This window comes from Mauremys mutica, chromosome 3, assembly GCF_020497125.1.
Source record: "Mauremys mutica isolate MM-2020 ecotype Southern chromosome 3, ASM2049712v1, whole genome shotgun sequence".
Lineage (NCBI taxonomy): Eukaryota > Metazoa > Chordata > Testudines > Geoemydidae > Mauremys > Mauremys mutica.
In genome coordinates this window covers 203,351,831-203,372,782 of record NC_059074.1, presented here as the reverse complement: position 1 = coordinate 203,372,782, position 20,952 = coordinate 203,351,831, and the positions used below count along the sequence as shown (strand labels likewise).

The 20,952-nt window shown below is 46.4% G+C and overlaps 1 protein-coding gene across 2 annotated transcripts in view; it reads left to right on the top strand.

Annotated features, from left to right (window-relative positions):
- SHLD1 (shieldin complex subunit 1) overlaps window positions 1-20,952 on the top strand; it is a 77,410-nt gene that overhangs the window by 11,127 nt on the left and 45,331 nt on the right. The window lies entirely within an intron of this gene.

The window sequence follows — 20,952 nt, the reverse complement described above, 5'->3', positions numbered from 1 at the left end:
CTCGCAGTACCCCGTACTTCAGAAACTGATTTATAGTTTCCTGCAGCCCTTCTCTGGCCTCCCTCTTTATCGGATACTGCTTGATCCGCACCGGACTTTTTCCTGGCAGGAGCTGAACTTTAATGGGGGTGTGATGTACTGCCTTTCCTGGGACCCCCGATGCCCATACTAGAGGAAAAACCTGGTCCTCCCACTGGCTCCACTCTGGGGCTTGCATGGCTGAGGGCTCAACTGCAAGAGTCATTATCCAGGCATTCTCTGGGGGCAAGGTGAGGGTGATTTCATCTTGGGTGAAGTGCAGGGTGGCACCTAAGCGACAAAGCAGATCCCGTCCCAGTAGAGGCGTTGGGCAGTCGGGGAGGTAAACCAGCTTGTGGGAGAGAGTTTTGTCTCCCAAAGCACATTCTGCTGGGGCATACACTGGACATTTGATTCCTTTTCCTGTAGCGCCGACCACAGTGAGGGAATCTGCCACAGGCAGCTGGAGGGGTTGATTTACAGCGGTTCGAGCCGCTCCAGAGTCTACTAAAAAGTCTATTTCAGAATTTCCCACCCGCATTTTTACTCGGGGTTTCGGGGGCAGGATAGTCCGTCTTTCCTGACACCCCTAGTCTTGATTCTCTGCTGCCATCATAGGGGTATCTTCCCTCTCGGGGCACTCATTTTTCCAGTGTCCCTCCTTTCGGCATATGGCACACTGATTGCGTCCCAAACGCCTTTCCTGTGAGCCAGGGCGCCCACGTCCACGACCTCTCATCCCCCGGCCCCTTCCACCACGTTCCTGAAACTTCCTCTTGTCACTGGCCTGTACTGCTGCAACCATCATCTTCACTTGCCTTTTTTTCTTTTCTTCCTCCCTAAGGCTGTAACCTGATTCCTCTTCACTTCAGACAACAGGGTCCTCATAAGGATATTACAGTCATCCCAGTCAGGCTTGTGACTGGCAAAACATCCCTCAAAAACCGAAATAAACTTGCTGGGATTCGTGGAGAATTCCCCTGCCTGTGCCTTAAAGGCTGCTAAGTCCACTGGGTTAAAAGGCACATGTGAGTAAACTAGCATAGTAGTGGCCCGGCGCCCCTCTGCTCCCGGGCGAGCCACCACAGTCTCAGTAATCAACGGATAAAATCCCACTGAAGGAGCAATCTCTGAAACCTGAGGCACCTGGTCTTTATACGGTGGGGGTGTAGGAGCCGAAGGGGACACCGACTCTGCCATTACAACCGGGGAGGGGTTCGGGGAACTAACACAGTGACTGCCGAGCCTGTCGGAGTCAGATTACACTCTTGCAACAGATCTGACCTATCTCTCAACAACATAAACAACTGTGCATACATAAATTCATTCCACTTATTCATTCGCTGACAAAACAAAGCTAATTGAAGGATCGTGTTGTAATTAAGTGATCCCTCCGGTGGCCACCTTTCCTGGCCCTCTAGCTGGTACTGAGGCCAGTTTACTTACAGAATCTTTTCAGTTTACTTTTAGTCAATGGATCTTTTTCAAACACTTTCCAATTCATCAGAATGCATTCTAAGGGTGTACACCGTACCCTGCCTGTACTCTGTCCCTGCCCCATACCTATGGGAAGACACTGGGCGTCCCCAGGTCTTAACAGGCAAACAAAAGGTTAACAGCACTGGACTGTTCCTACCTTATCCACGAGACCGGTTCCCCACCGTCGCCCGTAGCTGCTTCTCCACTATCTGAGCGCGTTGCACCGTAGTGCCCTCCGGGGTCGACCACACTGCGTCTCCGCCGAGGCCCCCGATGAAGTCACCGGTGCGCGCTGGGCATCGGTCGTCGCCGCAATCCGTCGACCTCCAGGAGGGGTCCGGGCAAGGCTAAATTTAGCCTCAAGCCCACCCAGGGACGCCAAAACTGTTGCCGGCCAAAAAGGCCTGAGGCAGCAAACAGTGATTCGTTGCCCGGAGTGCCTCGCTCCAATTAGACACACCAGGGTGGAGAAGCAAAAAAAAAGTTTATTTGAGATCTCAAAGCGCGTGCTCGGAGACCACGTCTCAGATCAAGCACCCCCCAGAAAAGCAGCTCTCTGTCTTTATACATGATCTTAGCTAAGCATGTCTATTACCCCCAATGCCCAGCTCCTCCCTTCCCCCCCCTCTTCTCCCTCCTTTTTAGTTCCCATACAGCAAATACATTATGAAGCAGCAATTACTTTAAACAGGTTAGATCATACTTGGCAAAAAAAATATATTATCTCGTTAGTAACTTTTCTTGACCGGTCATTCTGTTTCACTCCCTTTAGCCAGGTGCAAGCAGGCTGTATAATTGCCTCCTGGTACTGATAACTAGTTGCCACACATTCCATTCTTTCCATCTAGCCTGTGGGGTTAATTAAAGTTTAAACATGGAAGCGGTTCAGACAAGCAGAGGCCTAATACAGGGAGCCTTCATTGGCACTGTCATTTTCCACCCCTCTGTCAACACTGGGTCATGCCTGGTGCCACCAACAACCCCAAATATCCAAAAGCCAAAAAGTTTTGATTTTGGCTGAACATTTTTATTTTGAAATACAGCCGTTGTGCCTTAATGGGAGTTGGTTGTACTTTTTGGGTATGTAATGTCCCATTCGCCTCTATGTGCCAGGCTCCCCAAGGGACTAAATGTCTCATGATGCACTGTGGCTATGTGATTGCTGTGATGCACTGTGGTATCTCAGCAAGAAGGGAGAATGTGGTGCATCATGGGAGATGTAGTCCAGCCAGGGAGCCCAAGCCCATAAAGAAGAATGGTGTTATGAGGTACCTGAATTACGACTACCCTGAGGCAGCATGGCAACATTTCTGAATCAGAATTTTCAGTTCTCTCTTTATTATTTGGCTGAGAATTTTTGGTTTTCAGTTTTCTCGCTGAAAAGTTGGAATTTTCCACAGGAGAAAAAACCAACAAACCCATTTTTTGACCCGCATAGACTATCCCCAGATTCGCCTCACTGATTTCTCCACCACTGCGAATCCAACTTTCCAGCCCCTGTCAATTGCTATGTTATGGTGGAGGGGGAGCACTGATGTTAGAACAAGATGCTGGTGTCAGAAGAATGGGCAGTCATATGTTACATCATGTGATCCAGCCTGACGTTATTGATTCATGTGATCCAAGATCCCCCTTCCCCCCCACACTCACACCCATCCCCTCTGACTTAAAAGTTTGAGGGGAAGTTTGTGATGGGGGAATCACTTTACTTATGAACTAAGTGTTGCTACTATGTTGTTTGCTACTTTTAAATATTTCCAGTTAAAATAATTTTGTTTGATTTAAGACCCACTAGTACAGTATTTCTTTGTGCACGGCTTTTGCTGCTGCTGTCATCACCATCAGTGACTGCATAGACAGTGCATTGGACATGGGGCAGAGCTGGATATGGTTGTATTCAGCCTTCGCTCCTTTCTGGAATTTTAAATCCAAACTGCATTGAACCCACCACTTTCATCACCTATTCAGTCCTGATGCACCGAGGGTTAAGAAGGTTTGTGGCAGTTGCACTAAAAAGCCTGGCTTAAAATAAAACGAGGTGAGGTTGGGAAGTCGTTTGCAAATATTTTTTTAAAAGAAAAAAATATTTCTTCTGTTTGCAGGTAAAGCTAGCAAAACCCCTGTGAAATTTCTGTTCACTCTGGAGATTTAAATAGTTAAAAGGAGGTGTTTAACTCCTCTTCCTCATGTTCGCTGACACAAGATACACCTCTACCTCAATATAACGCTGTCCTCGGGAGCCAAAAAATCTTAGCGCGTGTACAAGGGTTAGCCGGGGCTCGACCCTCTCCAGGGCGGCGGGGAGCCGCACTGGCTCACTACACACAGTTGATGTTGGGGAATTAGTCTGGCCGTGGGGTATCCCTCGGCAGCCCTTGCTGTAACAGGACCAAATACTGTAAGCCCAGGCCCTGGATCAGGGCGGCGCAACACTGGGTCAGGTGCTCAGGCCAGAGCTGAGCACTGGCACTATAGACAGTAGGAATAAGCCCAGGCCCTAGGTCAGGGCGGGGCAACAAATGCTGAGTCAGGAGCTCAGGCCCTCAGACAGGGCTGAGCAGTAAGTGCAAACGGTTGGGAGCCCAGGCCCTGGGTCAGGGTGGGGCAACAAGGAGTCAAAGGCTCAGGCCCTCAGGCAGGGCTGAGCAGTAGCGATAGGCCCCAGCCTCCCCAGGCCTGGGAGAGGGGGAGACAGCCACCCCGAGTTGGGTGGTGGGGGGGACGCAGGCCCTCCCACTCCTCTGCGTCCCAGCCCGGGGCCCTTGCAGCGGCAGAAGACTCGCTGCTTAGTCAGTGGGGATCCTGGCCGCAACACACCGACATCGGCTCTGGGTGTGCTGCAGCCAGACTAGGGCTGGCTGCCCCCGGGCTACTTCCAGACTCCCCCTCGGGTAGTACCTGGGTCAGGGTGTTGTCCTCGGGGGCGGGGGGGTGTCCCGCACCATAGGTTCCTCTGGGTAGTGGGCGAGCGGCAGGCCTGGCAGCTCCTCCGGGTAGCGAGCGCAGGGCAGGTCCGGTCCGGCAGCTCCTCCGGGTAGTGAGCGCAGGGTAGGTCCGGCCAGCTGCCTTGGCCCACGGGGTTTTCCCAGTCGCGGGCTAGGCTGGAGACATCTGGTCTCCCAGGCGGCTGGGGCCTTACTGAGCTCTGAGGGCCGGCCTTTATACTTCCAGGTCGCCGCCTGACCCTCTAAGGGGCGGGCTCAGAGCTCCCTAGCTCCGCCCACTCCGGACGAGCTCTCCGGATGAGCTCTTCCCCCTCCGGGGCAGCGGGGAGACACACCGGCTCACTACATCGTGTTATAGGTGAAACCGCGTTATATCGAACTAGCTTTGATCCACCGGAGTGCGCAGCCCCCTTCCCCCCCCCCCCCCCGGAGCACTGCTTTACCCCGTTGTATCCAAATTCCTGTTATATCAGGTTGTGTTATATTGTGGTAGAGGTGTACTTGCTTAAGGGCTGAGCAAACTACCATGGATGGTAACGTTTAGACATCAGCACCTCTACTGGTTGCTCACTATATTGCACAGACAGAGGATAAGTTCCCAAAGAACCTAGTCTACTGTGGTGTTACTAGCTTATGAGGTCTGGGCAGTTTCCTTCAGTTTCCAGTCTGACAATTCCAGGATTATGTCTCAAGTAAAATAGCATTCATCTGTGATAGGGATTCCAGCCATTGCTGTGTTTTGTCTGTTGAGAGTAGGAGCACTGGAGGAGGCTACGTGACCTAGTGGTTATAGTAGATTTGTCCAGTTGATATTCCTGTTCTAATTTGAGCCTTGATTAATTTCAGATCTTGGTAATTGTAAAGTGTCCACTTGTGCGTCATAGTGTCATGATGTATTTCCTTGTTGCTAGTGAAAATATGCCAAATAAATCTCTTTCTCTTCTTTAGTAGAGGAATTCCTCTGACAATGTGATAGGCTGGGGTTTGGTTGTTTTAGACAGACAATGTGTCACAGGTTTTCTGTGAGCCTTTATAGGTGTATCCACAAGTGCTGGGATTTGTGGGCAATCCCTGGGTGTGTGTATTGTAAGCTATTTGCTCAGGTCCTATTCTTCTCCAGCAAGGATTGGTGCTATTTGAGTTAATTGTGTTGGTGATTAACATTGGGGTGTGGGAGGAACGTGTGATTACTCTGCAGTTCCGAGACTGGTTTGAGGAGCAAGGAGTTTACAGCTATTCAGCCAGCTATGACACATGAAAAAACAAAGACAAACTGCTCAAGCGTGAAATTTCATGTTGTGTTTTATGGCAGTAGAGGCCAGATCCTGCATCTTTGTTCATGTACAACACCCGCTGACTTCAATGGGCACTTTGGGTTTTGCAAAGAATGAAAGATCAGGCCCCAGATTATTCTTCTTTTGTTCACATTACAGTTGCACTTAGAAGCCCTGACTAGAGCCAAACTGTGATGGACACTGACTACACATAATAAGACAGCCCTGATCCGAAGAACTTGCAATCTAAACAAATACTTACTTGAGGGTAGTTTTCTATACAATTGCGTCTATATAAAACTGCTGCTCCAAATATCCGAGTGCCTGCTGTATGGAACAGCATCAACATTTTACATGCACATTCGCCCATGCACATCTATAAAATCATTAACGTCTTTTATTTTAAAAGGAGACGTCTGCTTTCTAATCTTGGTGGTTTAAGCTTACATAAGTCCTTTATAAGCCAGCACTGCAAAAAAACAACCTGTGGCAGCAAGTCTCAGCGCCTGAGTCAACTGACTTGAGCTGTATACATTTGCAGTACAACGGAGCTAAAAATAGCAGTACAGATGTTCCCGCTTAGCCTGGAGCCCAGGCTCTGAGACCAATCCGCCTCGCTGGGTTTCATAGCCTGGGGTCCAGCCCAAGCAGGAACATCTACACTGCTATTTTCAGCCCTGAATTGGGGCTTCTTCCAACCCTGAGATTCTATGATTCTATGACCATGACTCCACTGTGTTAGGTGCTGTACAAACACAGAACAAAAAAATGGTCCCTGCCCCAGTGAGCTTACAATCTAAGTATGAGACAAGAGACAACAGATGGACACAGCCAGAGAAATGGGGGAGCGGAAGGAAACAATTGGTCAGCATAATAAGCGGTGGTAGGACGCCAGCTGGTATGATTGAAGTTAAGAGCAGCGATTTGCTCTAACCTGTACTATAAAGCGTTTTGACTTGGAGACCGGCTCCTATGGTTTAGGCAGTGGGAATGACGGGTAATTCTTGGAACTCTGTTTTAAATGCCAGTTGTAGTTTGACAAGGACAGTGGTCTCGCTCGCTAAATGTTCATTTTTCGGCACACAGCAGTACAGCCAGCAGGATTCTCTGTCTCTCAGAACATAACTTTCTTAGTGGAGATGTAGATGGAGACAAAGTAATATTTTTCTGGCATTCCTCCTGTCCTGGATTGATATTGACCAGAAGGCATGTCATCGAGCCTTCAGGCATCCCGAATAAATATTTATGTATCCTTAGTGTATCCTAGGAACAATTAAAAGTGTGTATAACATAGGGAGGATATATCATTTTGTTGGAAGGGAAATGTAGTTGGGTAACTCCATTAGACTGTTGAATTAGCAAAACAGTGCTTCCAGTCGCATGGAAACGCTAAAAAACACTACATGTACGTGCGAATGAGCGTTCTCCTGCTGTAACAACGATACAGCGTATCCAGCAGTAAGCTGAATTTTGTAATGAAGTAAAAGGGACATTGGCAGGTCAGAAAGAGCATATTTAAGCACACACTCAAAATTTCCTTGTTTATACAGCAATGGACCTTAGGATATTAAAGCTGATAAATTGTACTTTGCATCTTTTTTGCTTTTTAAAAAAAAATTCTGCTTGGCTCAGAAAATAAAACAAAATGACTGTGTTTATAACATTCCTAATCTGCATTACTCGCATCCTAGCACAACATTGCAGGGTTTGGGATGCTGGCTCTGTTGGGGACTGTTTTAAATCCAGGCAAATTGTTTTACCATTTCAAGTTTTTAAAACGGTCTTAAAATATTTAAACTCGTATTTCGATTTTGCTGACTTTTTTTCAACGAAACCTATATTCTGTTCCTTTATTTGCTGCTGCTGTCTGCATTATGGTAGCATTCAACATGTGTTAGGTGTTGTCCAGACACAGAGGAGAACATGGATCTTGCCCTTAAGAGCCCTGCAGCCTTAAAAAATAAAGGGTGTGAGGAAGGAGATACAGCATCCAAGCCAAGGATCATGGGGAAAGTTGGCTCATCTCTAAGGCTAAGATTTTGTCATGGCTATTTTTAGTAAAAGTCACAGACAGGTCACAGGCAATAAAGAAAAATTAACGGAAGCCTGTGACCTGTCCCTGACTTTTACTAAAAATATCTATGATAAAATGGGAAGGGACCAGGCAGCTGCAGGGTGGCTGGGAGCTCTGGGGCCCCCACCACCCATGGGGGCTCAGAGCTCCAGAATCCCCCTGCCTCCAGCGACGGAGTGGAGCTGCAGGGTCCCCCTGCCTCCTTCTTAGTGGCAGGGAGCAGTAGGGCTCCCCCTGCCACCACCGCAGTGAGGAGCTTCAGGGCTCCCCCTGCCGCTCACGGTGGCCAGCAGCTGCAGGGGTCCCCCTGCTCCCCCATGGCAGTGGCTGGGGAGCTGCGGGGTACCCCTCCCTTCCTGCGGTGGCTGAGAACTGCGGGGTACCCTGCTGCCCATGCCGGCTGAGAGCTTGGGGGTCTGCTGCCTCAGGCGATGGGGGTTGTGGATTGCCACGTACACGCAGGGGTGAAAGAAAATGCAGGCCTGTTATTTACCAGGCTGCACGTGGCAATAGACTATGTTGGTAAGGGATGCAAGGAGAATATGGGTCACAATGCAAACTGCAGACACACACACACAACTAAAGTTAATCAATTTAAAGTTTTATTGGGGATAATTACAAGGGGTAAGGGAGCAGCGTATGATTAGCTAATAGAGTTAATGAAACTTAAAACACACAATGACTAAAATATCTACTAACAATATTTATAAACAAAGATGCAGCATTTAGTAATAACCGATACTTACAAATACAAACCAACGCATAACGACCGGCAAACGTAGAAACTCTGTTTGAAACACGTGAGCTGAGAGAGAGGCTTCGAGGTGATCAGGCTCGATTACGGGTGTACACAGGATACACAGGATTCGTTTTTCTTTCTCCTCTCCCTGCCTGCACATGGCAGGCAGGCCTAAAGTACCAACTATGACATCATAGAAGTGTCATAGGGGATGGGGCCCAAAACCTGTTTGTGTTCGTTTCTGATTGGCACAAGCAAAGTTTACACCATGTAGGGGAGCAGGTGCCTTAAAGTCTGGCTTCGCCCCCAAAAGGTGAGGAAATGCATATTGTTTTAGAATGCGTTCAACACTGAATGACAAAAGAAGAGGCCAGGGCAATACCGGTATGGGCAAGTTTTACAGGATGCAGACAGGAACTCATCTCAACAGGGGTACCTTGCAGCTCCCTGCTACTGGAGATGGCAGGACCCTGCAACTCCCAGCCACCAGGGCTGAAGTCACAGAGGTCTTTGGAAGCCATGGATTCCGTGACTTCTGCGATCTCGGTGACAAAACTGTGGCCTGACTCATCTCTAATTCATTCTGTGGAGGGTTTATGAACATTGGTACAAGTTCTGCAGAAAAGGACCTAGGGGTTACGGTGGACGAAAAGCTGAATATGAGTCAACAGTGTGCCCTTGTTGCCAAGAAGGCTAATGGCATTTTGGGTTGTATAAGTAGGGGCATTTCCAGCGGATCAAGGGATGTGATCATCCCCCTCTACTCAGCACTGGTGAGGCCTCATTTGGAGTACTGTGTCCAGTTTTGGGCCCCACACTACAAGAAGGATGTGGATAAATTGGAGAGAGTCCAGCGGAGGGCAACAAAAATGATTAGGGGGCTGGAGCACATGACTTATGAGGAGAGGCTGAGGGAACTGGGATTGTTTAGTCTGCAGAAGAGAAGAATGAGGGGGGATTTGATAGCTGCTTTCAACTACCTGAAAGGGGGTTCCAAAGAGGATGGATCTAGACTGTTCTCAGTGGTAGAAGATGACAGAACAAGGAGTAATGGTCTCAAGTTGCAGAGGGGGAGGTTTAGGTTGGATATTAGGAAAAACTTTTTCACTAGTAGGGTGGTGAAGAACTGGAATGGGTTACCTAGGGAGGTAGTGGAATCTCCTTCCTTAGAGGTTTTTAAGGTCAGGCTTGACAAAGCCCTGGCTGGGATGATTTAGTTGGGTTTGGTCCTGCTTTGAGCAGGGGGTTGGACTAGATGACCTCCTGAGGTCCCTTCCAACCCTGAGATTCTATGATTCTATGATGACTTTGAAGGGGTGGGGTGGGTAGGTGGGAAAAAGGGGAAAGGAAAGGAGACATTGTAGGGAAGAGATGATGTCAGTGGAGCAAGGGAGTAGGAGAGGAGGGAATTAGGAAGGGGAGGAAGAAGGGGGATGTTGGTGATGTGACCGGAGCAGAGGTCAGAGTCCAAAAGAGTCTTAAGGGCTGGATCATCATCTGGTTTAAATTTGGCTTCAAAGGAGCAGCGTAGTTGGACACCTGCTAAGGCTCTGACCCCAGGCACAGATGCACCCTGTGATGTAAGGAGGCTGAGAATCTGAAAACTGTTCCTGGGAACAAGACCCTTCACAGGCTACCCCAGAAGCTTCCCTCCCTGCCTACCCACCCAGGGAATGTCTACACAGCCTGCGGCAGTCAGTCTCCAAGACCAGGTCCACAGACTTGGGCTCATGTTACCACGCTGAAAATAGCTGTGTAGACATCACTCTTCAGTTCCCTGCCTCTCCCTGCTCTGGTTTGCACTGGTTACAATATTTTTTTAAATTAGTATCTGAAATGAAACATGTCCGTATCGATGCATATTTATTCTGACTAGTCCCTAACTGTTCTGTTTACTGCTCTCTTTGCCTTTTAAGAGCCTCTTCCATCTTTTCCAGTAGAGCTATGTCATGTATGTGATGAGAAGAAATGGTTTTACATGCCGTAGTTTTTTCTTGTACTTGTGTTATGCATGCGTGCTGTTGTGGAATGTTGAACATTAAAGAAACGGGGTGCACTTTTAATATCGTCAAGCCATTTGAGGCAGTGCTAGCACTTGAGAGGCCACTCAGAAGTTCATGGCAATATAAAATTCAATGTATTCATTCTTTATCCTGTACATTAAAGAAAAACCCAGCTTGGTTACCTAACTACCAGGAGAAATGGAACTTCTAGAACACATTTTAACTCGCTGCATTCATTAAGGAGGAAGTGTAATGTCAAAGACCACAGGCTTTATATAAAAGCGCATTAGATGAGTCTGTACGTACCCTGTAAGTCTAAAACAGGTTTTCTCCAGTCATGTTATCCACGCAGAGCCAAATTTTAGCTAAAATAGGAGGCCTACTTACATGCACGGTTGCCACAGTTCCATGCAGAGCTTAGATGTGCAAATGGGAATTTAGAAGCCTAAATGCCCATGCATATGCACAATCATTGTTACTGTGTGCAAAGATAGATGCACACTTGTGCGTGCAAAAATTAATAAAAAATAATAATCAAAATATCTGCCTGCCATGCACGTTCAGATGTTTGGCTTGATCGGGAAGGATTTATATACATACACTTTGTACTTTTTTTTTTTTCCATAAGAGAACTCGTAAGAGTCCCACCAAAATAACCCAGTATCGGATGTTAGCGTTTAGAATACTAAGGAATAGTAGTTTGATATCTGCTGCCCTCTAGTGATCAATATTACTGACTTCTGATATATTAGAAATGTATCAAATGGAGGTACAATTAAACTTCAGGTAGTGGTGGTAGTGGAGGAAAATTGGCATCTATACATTTCTGCCACAAGCCCCAGGTCCTCAGCTGTTGCAAATCAGTGGAGCTCAACTGATTTCAGTGGAGCTACATCAGTTTACTCCAGCTGAAGATCCTGATCTGGAAATGTTGCCAAAGGAGACTTGATTGTTCACTGCTTAGCTTATAGTGTGTAGTTTTCTACATAATGTTCCTGTCAAATGCCGGTGAAGTATTTTTGTGGTTTTTGGAATAGAGTTTTAGTCTGTGTCTACATTACAGCCGTGTCAGCAGATCCAGTGAGAACAACAATGCTTTAGAACTGTGGTTTTCAACCTGTAGCCCGTGGACCCCTGGGGTCCGCAGACTGTCCCTAAGATTTCCAAAGGAGTCCCCATCTCCATTCAAAACTTTTTAGGGTTGAAAACCACTGCTATAGAGCTTGATTATGTTGTTTGAGCATAGACATGATTGTACCTACCCCTGAACTGGGCCAAGCCTTTGAATACGAAGAATGTCTGGTGATTAGCGCTGTTGTAAGGCCTTTCATTACTGGGATTTGCTGATTTTTTTATTTTTATTTTTGTCTGAAAAATTCTGGGTTTTGAAAAAGCCAGGATTTGGGCAGGGCCGCCCAGAGGGGGGGGCAAGAGGGGCAATTTGCCCCGGGCCCCACAGGGGCCCCGAGAGTTTTTGGGGCCCCTGGAGCGGGGTCCTTCACTCGCTCCGGGGGGCCCCGGAAAACTCTTGCGGGGCCGGGCGCAGGAGCTTCTTCCGCTCCCGGTCTTCGCCGGCGGGAGGTCCTTCCGCTCCGGGGCGGAAGGACCCCCCTGCCGGCGAATTACCGCTGAAGTGGGACCCGCTGCCGAAATGCAGCCGGGTCTTCGGCGGTAATTCGGCAGCGGGGGGCCTTTCCGTTCCGTTCCCCCGAAGTGCCCCGAAGACCTGCGGCGGGGACTCCCGCCGCTGAATTACCGCTGAAGACCCAGCTGCACTTCGGTGGCAGGTCCCGCTTCGGCGGCAGGGCGCCCCTGCCACGGGTCTTTGGGGCACTTCGGAGGCGGGTCCCGGAGCGGAAGGGACCCCCGCCGCCGAATTACCGCCAAAGCGGGGGGCCCCCCGCCGCCGAAGACCCCAGGCCCCCGGAATCCTCTGGGCGGCCCTGGATTTGGGTTTCACTGTTCCCCCCCCCCCACCCCCCTCCAGATTTTGGCTTTTTTGGTCATGGGGAATTTTTTACGGGTGAAGCAAATGGAGCTGTGCTGCAGGGTGTCAGCAAAGGACTGTCTGGCTGAGGGGCAGCTTTCTGTTCCGCTCCTGAGCATAGCCCCATCCACTTTCTCTGCACCACGGTGGGGGAGACAAGAAAGGAGCCTTTTCCTGGCAGCCAAAACCGCCCAACTGCAGCAGCAGCAGGCCTGCAGGGAGAAGACAACTTCCTCCGCCGCAATATTGCAGGTTACACTCCCCTGCCCCCTGGGCCCACCCGCTGCATCCTAGGAGTACCAGGCACTCCTTCCCCTTCGCCCCACCTGCTGCCCTTCATTTTCTGTTTATTTTTTTCCCACCCATTTTAAAAATTGGGGACTGTAATTGTAGGTCCTTGTGTTGTTGTAAGTGGGTTCTCTGACATAGTCGTAGTGGAGCTGGGAGCATGGACTCTAATCTGGCAATTGCTATGTTCCATAGCAGTACAGACTGGATCAGACCCAAGGTCCATCTAGTCCAGGGGTCAGCAACCTTTCAGAAGTGCTGTGCCGAGTCTTCATTTATTCACTCTAATTTAAGGTTTCGCGTGCCAGTAATACATTTTAATGTTTTTAGAAGGCCTCTTTCTATAAGTCTATAATATATAACTAAACTATTGTTGTATGTAAAGTAAATAAGGCTTTTAAAATGTTTAAGAAGCTTCATTTAAAATTAAATTAAAATGCAGAGCCCCGCGGACCAGTGGCCAGGACCTGGGCAGTGTGAGTGCCACTGAAAATCAGCTTGCATGCCGCCTTCGGCACCCGTGCTATAGCTTGCCTACCCCTGATCTAGTCCATATTCTGTCTCTGACAGCGACCAGCATCTAATTCTCCAGATAAAAGTATAAATACCCTCTCCAGATGTGGGATAATCTGCCCCCCACGTTAGGTCTCAGCCTGATCTCTGCTAGTCAGAGGCTGGCTTAAATTCTGAAGCATGAGAGTCAAAAATTCCTTTAGAATTTTTAGAATAATTAGATCTCTGGCTATTCCTTACGTCAGAGTTCGGTGGTTGTGTTAGTCGTTTTCCAGGAAAAAGAAAATATTCACACAGCTGGGGTTTTTGTTTGCTTGTTTGTTTTTGTTTTAAGATGAGCGTGTTGATTTTCAGGTTTCAGGCTTGATGTGAAATTGTGCTTCCAATTAATCATTATTATTTTTATTCCCAGTGCACTCACTCCATCCTCAACCAAATCATCCCTCAAGTACAATTTAAAAAAAAAATCTCCCTCTTCAAAGCTAGTTGGAGTGATTCTGAAATATTTCAGATCTTAATGCGGCACATACACACCTTGGTACAATGGGCCGGATCCTCAGCTGGAGTAAATTAGCATTGCTATGATATTAATGAAGCCACATGGGCTTCACAGCCGTGGAAGCTCTGGCCAGTTGTGTTCTGTAGTGTCTGTTAGCAAAGTGGTGCAATTGCATGAAATATTAAATGAAGTAGCAAAGCTAAATTATGGCTTATATAAAATTAATACAAATAAATTAAGCCGTGCGACACGGAAAACCTGAGATCTCCAGCTAGATGAGGGGCTGCGTGTCCCTGTAGCCATCTGTAATTAATTTTTCAAGAATGTGTTCTACAGAACATTCAACTGAAAATAAACCCAGAGAAAGAGAAGCAGATATCTTATTCTAGATGCATTCTAAGGAAGAAAAGTCGCCATGGATTGTTTTCAAAAATGAGAATGAGATTTAGAAAGAGCATGTCCCAAAGATTTTTCCTTGACTATACTTACTCTTGACATTGGATCAGGCCCATGGAGCCCAATCCAGTAAGGCTGCTGAGCACCCACAGTTCCCATTTAATTTCACTGGGGGTTGGGGGGCTCGGCACCTCCCAGGACTGGGCACTTACTGCACACTGCATTCAAACCGCCTGTGTTCCCACTCCAGGAAAATGAATTGGTTTCCAAGTACTAAACACAGACTTTGTATTCTAATGGCACAAGAGGACTGTGGCTAGATATAGCTGCATAATTAATTTTTTGCACACTCCGAACTCCCACTGAAGCCAGTAAGAGTTTTGGATGCAACAGGAATGTGGGATCAGCCCCTTGGCCTCCTGCAGAGCGCTTCATTTGGCCTTTCATGGCTCTGATTTTCAAATACATATTTTGGGGCCAACGGTCTGCTCCAGTCGGGCCAGATTGTCACCTGCATTCTGCTCCTGTGCATGGGAGTAAATAGGTGTAAGAATCCCCTTTGTTCCTTGGCATGGATTCCCTACATTGTGGGCATCAACTCTTCTTTCCACACAGGGGTGAGAAGTGTGTGGAGCCTTTGCTCTGCCATCCAGTCGCAGCAGCCAGTGCAGTTGTGCTGCTCTGCTAAGGGAGGTAATCCAGGCCAGCCGCTTAGCTGGCTCAGACTGTTCCCCTCCCATCCCGGAGGATGGGGGAGCCAGGAACCAGACTGTTACTCTGCGTCACAACAGTCGTTATTCCCAATAATGATATCATAGCCAATAAACTGAAAGCTCTTGATTTTGCATTCCTAATTTCCTTTGGATGTGAAGAGAGGCGTGGCAGCGAATTCATACTCTACAAGAGCATGTTTTGTGTGTGTTTATAGTTAGATTGTAGCATTGGGGTTATAAAAATCCAGTCATTGCAGTCCCCGGTGCAAACTGTGCAATGTTGGAATTCCCATGGAACAGAAATTGTGGCTCCCGACCAGCTCCAATCTTAGCCCAGCTGCTGAATAATTGAAAGGTGAAATCCTCCTGTGCTCTGCCTCTGAGCCCAGGGGCCAGGCTCACAGCCTGGTATGAAGATGAACTCGCAGTATCCCCCCACTCCTGTAACTTAGCTTTGTACCTTTCCATCCTCCGTGCATGCCCCTGGCTCTGATTTTGAAAGGTGCCATGTTTTTTACTGAGCTACAGCAGGGATTAATTACATTTACAGGCCTGCAGTTGTGCTGTGCTGCTGGAATTGTGCTGTACATCCAACAGGAGGAAGATATCTGCCGGCTGCTTTCACAGAGAGACCTTCTGTCTCTTCCTCCTGTTTCTCCACCCCACAAAAAAGCATTAGAAGATGGTGTCCCAGCGAGGACAGGTCCTTCAGTGGTTTCCTGGGCCTGATTCTTCACTCAGTGACACTGACGTTATGCTGGTGCAGTTCCACTGATTTCGGTTGAGCTACGACAGAACAGGTGACCCGGAATGGAGAATCGGGCCACTTACATCTTTGACGGTGTGTCTGTCACAAGCATCCCCTTCCTGAGGATACTTTTTTGGGGCTGCTAAATGGATGGTCAGTGATTTTAAAAGAAGGTTGACTGACCTTTAGCAGCACATCATGCTAATGTAAATTGATCTCCCTGTGTGGGCCACAAGCTTGACTTCCCTTCTCCTGAGGAGAGAGGGGGCTGGATGAGGAGAGCCTGGTAGAAAGGAGACTTTTGAGGTGGATCATGGGCTGTGGCCTAGCTGATAAGGTGTCTCTTTCCTCTCCCCGTTCTTTGTGCAGATAGTCCCTGCCGCAGAGAGCTTCCAGTCTCTCTTTGGCTGAACAGCACCTAGCAGAGTGGGATCTCTGGGTGCTTCTGGAATACAGATATCAGCACCTTGCACTTTTCTCTGATGAACTCTTTGGCCAATTTCTTAAAGCACTTTATTGGCTCTTTATCAAGCCCTCCTTGGCCAGAGGAAAGCTGATAGGATGTGGGGTTGGGAACAGGAGTAGTAAATACTCTAACATAACTCTCATGATCTAGGCTAGGACAATGTAATGTTCACACTAGTTTTTAAGGACGTGACAAAGCCCTGGTTCAGATTCTGGTTGTATTTAGAATCAATGAATTGCGAGTCATGCACTGTCAGTTCAAAACTCGGCAACACATGGGCAGCTGAAAACATGGGGACAGCGTGAAATAAATGGAATTTATCACCAGAATAAATAACATGGGGCAGAGGTTCTGTATTGGATGTAATATTCATTTCAATAATGAATTCAGTAAAACACGAACTTTAAAATTTAAATGAATGTGACACAATTTCCAGCGTGTCCTGGAATCCAGGGGCCTTATTGAATCATTTAGGTCTCACATATCATAAGAGCATATCTTGGGCCTCCATTGCTAAAGGATTTTTAGCAAAAGTTTTTGGTTTCACTGTATCCTATCCACACCAGGTTGCATGGTGATTTTTCCCTACCGGCGCCAAAGAATTTTCCTGGGCAGACTGGTAAGTCTAGTCATTTTTTTTCTAGATAATGGTTTTTGGACTAATTTTGCTTAGCAATCTACACATACTTCTGTTTCTGGGAGCTTCACTGATAAACATTCCACACTCATAATTTGCAACTTGTGAGCCAAATCTCCAGTTAGCGTGAGTCAGCATAGCTCCATTGATTAACAGGCTCTTGTACACTTAATTGATTTCAATGGAGCAATGCTGGTTTACACCAATTGTAATTCATGCACCATGGAATATGAAGGCGCTTGAGCTTCTTTCTGATTTCGATGCCAAAATTGGAAACACTGAACAGAATCTATGATTTGGGTCAAAGTAGCTCGTGAACATCCCACTGAGCTCAACGTTTGATTTTCTCTGTTGGGCCATGATTGAAGACAGTCGAAGTACTTCCATTGACTTTGCTGAGCTTTGGATTAGGCATTTCTAAGGTCTTTAGAAACCCATAAGCTTGGAGATCTCTTACTACTAGGAACACTGTTGGTTGCTAGTGATGTAACTGACAGGGGGAAAAGTCCTTTAGTATTCCAACCACTGCAGATAGGATTCCAAGTCTTTGCTGTTTTCCTTTTCTATAACTCTGCCTGTGGGGGTCATTTTTGCTGCTATCTTTTCCCTTTCCCTGCAGAATTCCTTTCCTTTGCAGTTTTCATTGTCTTGTCTCCAACTCTATTCTTTTGTTCACACTTCATCGATTTTCCAAACACATCAACCTTCCTGTTATGGCTTCTGGGTAGTGTGGGAACTTCCACTAGAAGGCTCTCAAAACAGCATGTATCTATTTACATAGTTTGCCAAAAAAATATACACTGGAAATCCTAGATGTAATTTGTCTCCGGCACTGTACTATTTTGTATTTGTGCTGGATCTCTGAGCCGATTCCCAAGTTATCAACTATTATTTATTTTGTGTTGAAGGAAACACCACAGTTTCATTGTCTTTGCTTTTAAAGATCTGCTGCACTGAATAAGGCATTTTCAACAAAACATGGGTTGTGTCTTATCTGAGTTTGCGACTGGTATTCAGTTCAGTTCTAGCCTTTGGTATATGCTGTTTGTCATATTTTCAAAAGTGGATCTGTTGCAGGTAGCTCTGGGTTATGAATATTTAGCTAGAGGCTATGAATTCTGAAATGGCAGAGTTAATATGTGAACAAAATCCTTTAATGCTGGGAAAAGGTCAAACGACCATAAAAGCGAGGCAGAGAAAGAAGAAAATCTATGAGATCGCGATTAGTAGGGAGCGAAAGGATTAGTGAATGTCCCATAGTGGGAATTAGTTGTCTCCATAAAGTGTCAAGATATAAAACTGCAGTTAGAGTTGATTGAAAAAAGAAAGTAAACTCTGTGCAAACGCTCCTAGAAGCTTTTAGGATACGGTGTGGCCAAATCTCGTGATTTTGTTGCGACACTCACAATGTTTGTGTGTGTGTGTGTGGGGGGGGGGGGGGTTCTTAAAGCCCAGCTCCAGGAGTTATGTGATTGTGAGAATTGTAGCTTTAATTTATTTTATATATACACCTCTACCCCGATATAACGCTGTCCTCGGGAGCCAAAAAATCTTACCACGTTATAGGTGAAACCGCATTATATCGAACTTGCTTTGATCCGTTGGAGTGCGAAGCCCCGCCCTGCCCCGGAGCGCTGCTTTACCATGTTATATCTGAATTCATGTTATATCGGGTCGCGTTATATCGGGGTAGAGGTGTATATGCTTCTAGCCCTCAGGTTGCAAAGAAAAGCTGAAAAATGTGATTGTTAAAGGCTCAAAAACCAGAAGGCAAATACAAAGACCTCCAATTTATTATATTTAAAAACCCAAATCTCCTGATTTTTAGTGGATCTGACTCATGATTTTTTTGAATGCTTGAGGTTAACAACACAGAGGACACCTGCATGTAATGCCAGGAGCTGAGGTACAGTAAATATGTTTTTATACTGCCAAATTTTCTACCCTGTAATAGGTATACAGCGCTGTGTCTGCCACTGGGTATGTTCTGGATCTTTTAATCTTATTTTGCATCATGGTATGGGTGCAACAGACCCTTCAGGCCATTTCTTCTTTATATTTATTTGACCTGTCACTCCAGCAGCTCTCATTATAACCTGTCTGTGTTTGTCCCACACAGTACAATTTCAGCACTCTAATGTAATTTAGACTGCCGTGATTCCATTATGGTGATTGCTTTTAATGTGGCTGTGAGGCGATTTTGTACAAGTATATGCCAACATTAGTTTATCTCTCCAGACCGGTGAGTGAGCACTGGCTGTCTGTGTAAGGAGGAATAAATACTGTAAATAAATGATGGAGAACATGACTTTGTTCAGTTCTTTATGGGCCGCTCTCCCACCTCCAGAGCACTAGTGGAGATGGAAAGTAATAAGGAAGAAACATTAAAGCAGTTAAAGATGTTTGTTTACAGAAGATTGATGCATGAGTTTTCAGTATACGTAAAGTCCTCAGATCAGTACGCTCATGTCTCCTTGACCCACCGTTGTTAGATATTACAGAAGGCAAAGGAGAACGTCAGAAGGCCTCAAGAATTTAGTATGTGTCTCCCAAGAGTTTGATCTTATATCAGTGCAGTGCATGTATGATCATCCTTTTGTTCTGTGTTTGTCGAGTCCCTCGCACAACAGAGTACTGATCCATGACAAGGACTCCTAGATGCTATCGCAACACAAATTATTAATGACAGTAAAATGCTGGGGGATTGCATTACTGTAGCTCTTCAGGTGCAACACTACCTCCTCACACTCAGTACAGAAATGGCCAAAGAGGCAGTCCCTGACCTGGATCAGCATTAGAAACTGTTCCCTGGGTTACACCATTTTGTAAACAGAATTCTTATTTCGTGTTTAGAGTAGGAAGTTTCTACTGTAGTTCTGCTTTTTAGGCTCTATTTTAAATCTTTTGTTCCTTTTCCCTTTGCACTGCATTTCCACACTGCCCATGTCCTTTTTTGTCTATGCTGAACATCCTGTGATTCTAATAATCTGAAGTAAAGGGTTGCAAATTTCCTCTTCTGATCGGGTCTGGCTGGCCTTTGAAGTATGGTAGATCCCAGAAGGGAATTTACCTCTGACAAAAGGAGCAGAGAATCAACTGAACTCAACGGGACTCTCTCTGCAGATGGAAGGGCCCACCCACAGTGATCCCCTGTGTAGCATCGGGACCCTTGTCTGCAAGTTGTTTTTGTTTTTAAATCATTTTAATTGGATTATAAACTCCTCAGGGCAAGGCCTATATTCCTAGTTGGTTGATACGTGAATAAATAATAACTTAAGGCTATGATTTGGCTTAGTAAATGTAGTTGATTCTCTTTCTTCTAGAGCATGACTCTAATAAGCTTTATCCAAAGGCAGTCCAGGTTGTTACTGGTGTTTTGAACCATCTGGAGACTCTTCCAGGGTATGTGGCTTTCTTTCTAGATACGAGTCACAACAACCAGGCCTGGAAGCCTGAGTGCATGGATCCCCATAGCCTGGTGTATCTGGTAAGATAAGGTGCCATATTGTGGCTGGTCGCAGATGGAAACAAGTGTATTTTTGCTGCCAGAACTACTTGCGCGCCTGATAACAATGAGGGGGCCTAAAGGACCCCAAGGCTGAAGACCAAGTGAACTATCCTGGGGCAGATGCTCCCAAATTGTGGTGGATTTTATAAAAGAGGCAAATCCTTTGAAGTGTTTTGTCTCCCTAGCAACATCACCTCAATCTCGCCTGGGTAGAGTTTTAGCCAGCAGCTCCTCATCCAAGTGCAGATGAGTGGGAACCAAGAAAGCCATTTACTTCATGTGATTATACTCTAAAGGACAGGATGTTCTTGCAGGGAGACTTCTCTAAGAAATCCAATTGGTAACATGGCTCCTTATCCTTCAGCAATATTGTTGCTTGAGGTAAAGAGCTCAAACATCAATATAAAGGAGCTAGATGGGATGGAAACAGAATTCGGGGAAGGGAAACGGGAAATTAAAATCTCTAGTACAATGTCCTACTGTAGAAGTTAAAAAACCTCAATAATAAAATGAATCAAAACTAATTAGATATTATTTACAAAACCAAGTAACTTAAGGAACAATTGCCAATGTTATTTAGGTGCTGTCTACTTCTTTCATTTTTTTTCTGGTTTTTAGTAAAAAACAATGATTATAGGAAATATTTTCCATGTACATTGAGCATG